Here is a 10,102-nt window from a genome sequence, read left to right on the forward strand (position 1 = left end):
ATCCGTCAAAATTGAAGCAAATCACAAATATTAAAATTTTGGGAAGCGAATATCCGATCCGATCCGTCAATATATAAATACATGTATATTTTGATTATATTTAAAGTTTTAAATGTATAAAATTATATAATTTTACTTATATAAAAGTATTACATAAAAGGAAGAGAAAATATTTATGACAATTATAATTTTTTCTTAAGTTTTGTGTTATTATAATTTTAACTAAGTTTAAAAATTTACAAAATATGAAGATTCACTACTTCTTTTAATTTTTATCTTTTATACCATGCAAAAATATATTTTACAAAACAAATTTGTATCAAATTTTTAAGATTATTTGTATTAATCAAAACAAATGAGAGATCCGTAAGTATCTGCGAATATCCGCAAATATCTATTTATTTTCCGGATATCCGTTTTTCCGAATATCCGTATTTTTCCGAAGCAAAGCAAATCGAAAAATCAGATATCCGTAACATTCGAAGCAAATCACAAATACCTTTAAAAACCCGAATATCCGATCCGTGTCCAGACCTACTATCATCCACATGATGATGAAAATGGATTTGCCAGCTCGGATTCTCCAAGATATCTTTGGCTATCTTTTATTTTCCGAATTCTTACTGTTTTTTTGTCTTTTTCCTTCTTTGGTTTTCCATCACTAGTTTCTTTTGGTCAAAAAACATTTGTCTTTGCAAAATTGGGGAAAAAGCATTTGAGCTGAGTATTCATTTGGGAGAGGGAGATTTCGGTAATCTTTTCCCCATTTGGCACTTGGTACAAACTTTAGACTATGGAACTATACAAAATTTATTTCAGAGGTAATAACAAAAAATTGAAGAAAACGAGAAAAATCTTAGTAATTATCTTAGTCACGCCATCAATAATCGCTTAGAAAAACATTATATAAGGTTTAATAAACATTTTGGAGAGGTGATTATTCTAACAGTGGTTGAACTTGATCGAAAGGGTTTGGTAGTACCTAAATCGCTCCCAATACTTGGAAAATCACCGAGCTCGTCCGTCAACAAGACTTTGTCAACATGATAAGATCGGTTTTAAGAACAGTTGTTATTATGGTATTAGAGCCTTCCTCTTGAGTTTTGGCTGATATAATCTTTATTTATTAATGAATATTTTGAGTGTTCTGGAAAACAACCCTCTTAATGATGTCTACTTTACAACCTTCTTCAATCTATTTCCAGTTCGCAATCTCCACTCTTCCAAAAAACAAAAGCCGCTCTTCTTCTTCCTTTTCCACTATAAACTTCCTTTATGAAATCGAGTATATTCCGGGTGACCAGTTACGAGAAACAATCCTTCCTTTAGTAAACCCATATGAATACTTTGCAAAAAAAACCTAGCGCCTTCTCTGTTAAAGGCGTTTGTGAACTCATAAAACCATCCTCTAACCAAAAAGTTATGGAGTATGTTCAATCCAGCAAGTTCTCATCTTGGCAAGTCCCAGCCACTAAAGAAGAACAGTTCATATCATTGAACATTCTGGAGCACCTACCCAGATTATGGCAGCAACAAGACTACACCCATTTCCACTTCGGTGTAGTAAGAATTGGTTTGACCTTACACACCAGAAAAGGTCTACCAGTCATTGCTAAGATAGCTTTAATCGACTCCCGATTAAAGTCATATCAACAAGCATGTATCGGAATAGTCCAAACGACATTAAATGCAGGACAGTATTCGTAACACTGTTTCCAAACTTTAACGTTTCGTTACAAGATCCGAACCTATTGAAGACGCTCAAAGTACAACTACAACTTATTGGAGCACCTATGCAAGAAAAGAGTGTCGCAGCCACCTTACATCACCAGATTGTCTACCGAATTCAAGATCACGCCCTTGATCTTGTATTACCTTCATCTGATGAAGCCCTGTATCTCGAATTCACATCAACGTCTCAGGCACCAAATTCAATACAAATTCCTCGCCAGATATCACGCAAAGAATTGATACGTCGATTACCAGAATCTTGGGTGACAAGTTATGAAAAGCTTCATCAAGCCACTCAATCGCCCATACAATCCTCGGACGTTAGCTTTCATTCACGTAAAGATGGCACGACGGAGATCAAATTCGAAAAACCAAGATCTTCATCATTCAGAAGGCAATTATTCACTCAATTTGCTATCGAGGTAGACGAAAGAGACTTCTACGGCCCAGCCCAAAAACAAGATATACCCAGGCCCTGTCGAATCGACAAAGACGGAAAAATAGTCTATCCTTTCATAAATGAAGATGGACATTGCTGCTTTGACATCTGCAACTGCGCATCTTGTTCAGACGCTTTCTGGAGCTACGAATCCGACGATGAAAAACGAAGGCGAAGAAGAAAGAAGAAGGACCTCTATACAAAAGATATCTCGAAGGAGATTCTTCTGTCGGTCCGCTAGGTGATGACAACTACGACTTTATAGTCGAATACTTCAACGTAAAAAAAGAACCAGAACAAGACTTACTGATGATCAGCCCAGACGACTTCCCTCCACCAGAAGATTTCATCAAATACGACGTCGCTCACACACCAAAAATCCTTTCTACAACAATAGGTTCTTCTTGACCAACCCAGCTTAGCCAAGCAGAAAAAGTTCTAAACTGGCAAACGGAAAATTCTCTTGCTCAGAATTACCTGTTATAAGCAATAAACCAAAAGGTTGATCAGCTGACTGAAGGAGTTAACAAAAGGCATCTTAGCCTTCAAAACTCAATAACAGAGATACACGGCCGACTCAGCAATCTCCATCAGGAAATGATGACAATGGCGAAACACATGATGATCAACACGACTCAATTTCGAAGCAAAGAAGCAGAAACAGCTAGCCTAAAAAATCAGTTAAAAGACCTCCAACGAAGTTTAGAGAGTCTAATCTACAACCAACGATAGAAAGACTCTTACTTTAACCCTTTAGGGAGTACATCGACAGATTTACCGATGTACCAAGGATCATACTCTCCAGGATTCCTTTCGGGCTAACAATCACCAAAGATGAGATCGCCACTGCCTGGCTTTCTATCCTCCGACGAAGCCTTTACATCAAGATATGGCTCATTTTCAATCTTCAACGAAAAGCCAAAACAAACCCGATCAAAATCAAGAAAGCACAAAGAAGCTGAATTTCAAGTCAACCCACCAAAAAGGCCAACTCTTACGTCGTCATCCAGTCACGAGTCAGTAGACAACAAAGGAAAATATATCGGCATCATCGAATTTTCGATGTCTAATTTGCTAGATAATCTTGTCAAAACCACCGAAATAGCGGAGCATCAGCCAGTTCCTCAACAAGAGACTCAGCCCTCATCTACACCACCGATCGTCAACATCAAGCACTTCTCAGACTCAAGCTCCAGTGGATACGATATTGATTCTTATGAAGAATCGCTCCCAAAACAGTATGTGATTGGTGAAGGATCAATCACTCCTAAACATGAGCCTAATATCAATGAAGTATATTCAAGTGAGGAAAACATGAATTATGAAGCTCCAAGAGAAGAAACTCGCAATAAGCATTTTTCTTCGAAGGTTATGGTGTTTACGTTCGACGACATTCCTTTCGAAAAATGGAATGACCGGTTGGACGAATTCCATGCATGGATGAACTCAGAAGCCATTACGTCTCCCCTACATTTAGTGATTCAACAGTTCACAGCGAGACTTTCTGGCGCACTTATAGAATGGTGGAATTCCCTTGGGGAATACAGACAACAACAAGTCTATCAGACAACAATTCTATTGCTTCTAGGAGAAATTCACAGAGAATTCATTGGCACTCCGACGCATCAAAATGAGCAAATTCAAGAAGAATTCTTCTCAGCAAAGTGTTGTTCTCTAAAGAAGAAAGATCTTGCAAAGCACTTTGAAAGACAAACACGAAGATATTATGCGCTAAATGGTCTCAACAACCCAAGCCTGAAACACGTCTATTTCTCATCTATTGATGATTATCTCAGTCAACAGAATAAGTTGTACATAAGAGATCAAGGACAGACAATTGAAGAGATCTCCATTGGTCAAATCCAGCAGTATGTCTTCTAGACTCTCGACAAACTTTGCAAGCAGAATGAGTTCTGGATAGAGTTTATGGATCGATGGAAACAACTATCAAAAATATGGGCCAGGCCAGATCTATCGATCAAATGCTCGAAGTCCAAAAAATCATGTTCTTGCGATTCTAGTGGAAGGCGCAATAAATTCAAAAAGCGTTTCTCAAAACACTCTCCTAACTTTAGGCGCAAAAGATTTTTCCGAAAGAAAATAAGCTTTAAGAAGTCAACGAGATGCTTTCTATGTCGAAAAGAAGGACATTATGCTAAGAATTGCTCTAACAAGTCAAAGAAGAAGAAGCAGTATCTGATTAGCTCGATATCAAAAATTGCACCAAATATTGACCTCGACACCCACGACTTAGAATCAGTCCTATCTTATGATAGCGACGACAGCGGAGCCATTTGTGGATACTCTAACTCAGATGATTCTTCTGAATTGTCTCCTGATGAAGATTGTTGTTTCAAAAACACAGAGTTACTAAAGCAAGAAGAAAAACATCCTCCGCATCTTCAGGTGACGATCTTTGATCCGGCTCAGAAAGAAGAACCAGTCAATGCCATTGCATTCATCGATACTAGAGCCCACACAACAATAATAAATCCAAAGATTCTCCCGTCCTCTATGTGGCTACCTCATCAACAAGAATTTCGTGTGGCAAATTCTGGATCATTAACCATCAAGCTCAAATCAAAGCCTATTACAATTGAGTTTTTCCCAGGATGTAGAATCACGACTAAGGTCCTTGGATCAACAGCACCAGGCAAAGACGTAATATTGGGATGGGACTCGTATTGTGCACTCAAAAAATCATTCAACATCTCGATCGAACTGGAAGGCGTACGGTGGAAGAGTTTCTACAAATCCTTCACAACAGTACCGCGACTTTTCGCAGTTGAAGAATTAGTCTCTCAAGAATTTGCGAAAATCAAAGAAGAGATGACAAAATATTCCTGTGCAGAGTCTCATACGGATTTCATTTAAAAGTGCAACAAACCATTGTGGCTAAATTCCCAGTTCTTTGTTTCACTACCTTCCAAAGAAAATGTTTTGACCACACCGACGAAGGCAAGTCACGCATTGATGCCACCAACTCTTTTAAAGCAAGCAAATGACGATTGCGATCAATTGGTAGAGCAAGGAGTAGTTTCAAACACAACTTCTCCATGGGCATGTAAAGCATTCTACATCAACAACCGTGCAGAGCAAGCAAGAGGAAAACTCCGGCTAGTAATTGACTATAAGCCGTTAAACCAATTCCTCCAAGACTTCAAGTTTCCCCTACCAAACAAAAGGGGCTTCTTCAACACCTTCAAGGAGCAACAATATTTTCAAAGTTTGACCTCAAGTCTGGATTTTGGCAATTTGGCGTTCAACTAGAAGAAAGATACGAGACCGCGATCTGTTTACCAAATTGGCACCTTCAATGGAATGTCCTACCTTTTGGTCTGAAGACGGCACCATCATTGTTTCAGGAGGCAATGCTACGTATATTAAAGCCTCTTCTCGAATCGGTTTTGATATATATAGATGACATCCTGTTGTTCTCGACAACTGAGAAAGAGCATGTTCAACTTCTTCAGCAATTTCAAAGCATGTCCTACAATATGGGATTATGCTATCAGCCCGCAAAATGGTCATAGCCCAGCCCAACATTGAATTCCTTGGAATGCAGATAAAAAATGGCAATTTTACACCTCAGACCCATCTAGCAACGACGCTTCTCGATTTTCCCGACGAAAACCTAACTAAGCGACAAGTCCATCAATTTCTTGGTGTAATTAATTATGTAAACGACTTCATCCCGCAACTTTCGCAGCTGACAAGACCACTCCAGAAGATGCTGACAAAGAATCCACCTCAATGGACAAACCGACAAACTGAGGCAGTCAAAACCTAAAACTAGAAGTGCAGACGCTACCGCCTTTAAAGATTCCTTCTACAGGAACGCGCATTCTACAGACTGATGCGAGTGACAAATATTGGGGAGCTATTTTATTTGAAGAAATAAATAGGAAACGTCAAATCTGTGGATACAGAAGCAGACGCTTTAAAGGTTCCAAAATGCATTATCACTCCACGTTCAAAGAGATATTGGCGGTCAAGAAGGCTATCGAGAAGTTCGAGTTTCATCTGATTGGACATAAATTTCGAATCGAAATTGATATGTCATCTTTTCCAAAGATGTAACAATTCAAGCAGAAGATGGTCCCACACCAACAATTATTGAGATGGAGCGAGTGGTTTTCGAAATACGATTTCGAATCCGTCTATTTAAAGGGCTTGGAGAACACTCTAGCAGACATGCTCAGTAGAAACCCACCAAAAGAAATACACATGATGGAGGGCTCTTCTGCAAGGAGTTTCTACAACTTCGCAGCCAACGTGCCTGAAGACGCCCAAGAACTCATCAACAAAAACACTCTACACGAGCGTCTCAGCAACATGATATTTCGCTACCAATCAATCATTCTGTCAAGATATGGACCCGGCAATCACTTCATCAGCCCAATGGGGATTCATTCTGACTTCCCGTTTGCACATCTCTACAGGATCGAAAACACCTTCATGCCAGAAGAAGTCCTCTGTTTCCTCTGGTACCTTTGCTCAAGCTACACCATCGGTATCGCTTTTGATATTCAATGGATGTACCAATATATCAATGCACAATTCAACGAACCTCTTTGTGGACACAACGAATACCTCTCCACTTTCTTAACATGGTTCGCGCCGTTATATGTCTGGAACGATAAATTAAGAAAATCAACAAAAGCAACTGGATTACCATTCAAGAAGTTAAGAGGCCAAGGAGTTATCAACCCCTTCTTCAATCCTCACACCATATATTTCTTTCACCGTCCTGTCCAAGTCAACGACAAAACAAGAAAAGTCCATGCACTGCCTACATTCATCCACCACAACGACTATCAGAGAAGAGTTAGACCTGATTTCAACCTCAACGACACCAAAGCCTACAAAGACTTCCAGACTCATGCATTCCGCCTCAACAACGCAAGACAAACATTTCCTATTCCTTTCACCCCAAATTGGTTCTACTATCCGATAGATTACCAGATGGACCTCGAGGAAGACCTCCAATTTTTTTATGGAGAAATGTGCCCCTCCGCCGGCCAGTATGGAGCCCCAGAAGAAAAGACCCATAGAAACGCAAGCAACGCAAGAAAACGAGCAACCACAAGAATGCCCTCCAGAGTTCTTTCAAGACGCGCAACTCCCCGACGACGAAATTAATATCGACGAAATAGTAAAGAAGTTCAACATCGAAATCGACGAAGAATCTTCAAAGATAATTGAAGAATATGAAGAAGAATACGACAGTCTAGGAGAATACTACGGATGCTGCGACAAGCATATCATCAAGTTCGAGATCGATCATTAAAACAAGCATCCGTTATTAATGTATAATTATGTAAAATATGTGTGCTTTAAAATAAATAAAGCGATGATGTAATCGCTAGGTAAGTATGATGCAAGCAATGATATAATAGCTATGTAAGCATGACGCAAGCAATGAGGTAAGCGCTTATGTCAGCGCCTTATCCTCATCTATAAATATGTGTGTACCCCCTTGTGAAATATCATCAAATAATTTCATAAAAAACATCTCTCTAAGTTTCTCTTTCTTATGTCTCTCTAAAGTTCTCAAGTTTTCCAGACCTTATCCCATCTTTGATAAGCTCTGATTTCTGTTTTCCATACACAAGGTGCGATCCAATTCTTAGCTGTGATTTTTCTTGATCGGTTTCCGTCAATACGACTCTGTCAACACGACGAGATCGGTTTTAAGAACAGCTGCTATTCTTTTGTAAATAAGAGAAACTTCTGGACCAAAACTGTACTATATGTGGAGTTTAATACACATTTTGAGTGTCATTCAACACTACTTGATTATCGACAGCTTTCTAATCATGCATTAGAGACTATTCTTCAATAAAGTGATCATAATTTTTGATTTAGGATCTTAACTAATCTCAAATCGATAGCATTGAAAACTAACCCAAATCTCCATCTTTGTTAAAAGATGACTTCAATCGAATTGTAAAATTTTTTCTTTCCATAGCTAAACCCTTAATGCATTTATGCATGTGGAGATGTTTAACGTGCTGATCAAGCTAAGTTCAAATTCAAATCCTAAAGGTGAAAAAAACGGTGACTCAAGACTTACGGCGGTAGAAGTAAATCAAGACTAAAGTAAGTCTGCTTTGTTGGACCACTTGACTGGTTGTTACGCTTTTGGCAAAACGCTAAGGTGGAGACAGCTACGCTCAACGTACAAGGGTTTGTCTGTTTATGGTCAACAAAGCAAGAGTCCTTGCAATAAGGATAAGATCGAGGAGCGCCTGCAACGGTTCACTACACGTCACCGTGGAGGCGCAGCTGCACGAGTAAACCTAATGCTTTGCCTATATAAAGAGGCACTGAGGTATCGAGAGAGAGTTAAGAGAAAGAGCGATTTAGAGAGTGATAGAGAAAAGATTGTTATTAGCATAAACTGTATACAATCGTTTTCTCAAGATACAGGGAGTGTTACAGAGTGAGTCTAAGTACTAGTGAAGGGTATTAGGCGGGTCACTTGTAGCTCCTTGTTGTAATCACTGATTCTAGTGGATTCCGAGCATAGTCTCGGCCAGACGTAGTGACCCTCGTTAACGGGCGCGAACTGGTTAAAGTTGTGTGTGTGCTCCTGTTTCTTTCTTTCTTCTACAAATGCAAACACTTCTCTCCTTCCTCTGTTCTGGCTCTGTTTTCTTCAAGTCACAACCATCGTTCCACGTTCTTGCATCAGTTAGTCTTTGCAGCTTGAGAGAAGTCGACACTCTTGAGTTGTATCAGACTTAACAGATTGGTATCAGAGCCTCATTCGTTGCAAGCGTGATTATGTTCATCGTTTGAATCATGACGTCTGCAAGAATAGAGGTGGAGAAGTTTGATGGCCGTGGAGACTACACCATGTGGAAGGAGAAGCTCATGGCTCACTTAGACATCCTGGGTCTAAGCGTAGCCTTGAAAGAGGAGGAAGAGACTCAACCGGCAGTCTTAGATCCAGAAGCGAAGGCAGAAGACGAGAAAGAATTAAAATAAAAGCGAGAAGCTTTGGAGGAGAAGCAACGGAAAGCTAGAAGTACCATCGTCTTGAGCGTTTCAGACATGGTGTTAAGGAAGATCAAGAAAGAGAAGACTGCAGCTTCCATGTTGAATGCTTTGGACAAACTGTACATGTCCAAGGCTCTTCCTAACCGGATCTATCTGAAACAAAAGCTTTACAGCTTTAAGATGTCAGAGAATCTGTCTATAGAAGGAAACATCGACGAGTTCCTGCACATCATAGCAGATTTGGAGAACACAAATGTTCAAGTGTCTGATGAAGATCAGGCTATCTTGTTGCTGATGTCACTACCGAAACCATTTGATCAGCTAAGGGATACACTGAAGTATGGCTCAGGAAGGGCAACCCTGAGCCTAGACGAGGTCATTGCTGCTATCTACTAAAAGGAGCTTAAGTTCGGATCGCACAAGAAGAGTATCAAGGGACAAGCTGAAGGTCTTTACGCCAAAGACAAGAATGAATCAAGAGGAAGGAGTGAGCATCGAGATAAAAGCAACAAAGGCAACCGCTCTAGGTCCAAATCCAAGTCTAAGCGTGGATGTTGGATCTGCGGAGAAGAAGGTCACTTCAAGAACGCTTGCCCAAACAAAGGGAAAGGTTCTTCGAAGAACCGTGATCAGTCAAACAACAAGTCAGAATCTTCAGGAGGAAGGGGAAACCTTGCAGAAGCCGCAGGTCTCTCAGAGGCACACTCATCTACGACCATAAGGCTTGAAGACGAGTGGATCATGGACACAGGATGTAGCTACCATATGACCTTCAGACGAGATTGGTTTGAGGACTTAGATGAAGAAGCTGGCGGCTCGGTCAGAATGGGAAACAAAACTTTGTCTAGAGTCAGAGGTGTTGACACCATCCGAGTTCAAAATGAAGACGGCATCAGTGTAGTGCTCTCAAACGTTAGGTTCATTCCA

Source organism: Raphanus sativus, chromosome 1, assembly GCF_000801105.2.
Source record: "Raphanus sativus cultivar WK10039 chromosome 1, ASM80110v3, whole genome shotgun sequence".
NCBI classification, from domain to species: Eukaryota; Viridiplantae; Streptophyta; class Magnoliopsida; order Brassicales; family Brassicaceae; genus Raphanus; species Raphanus sativus.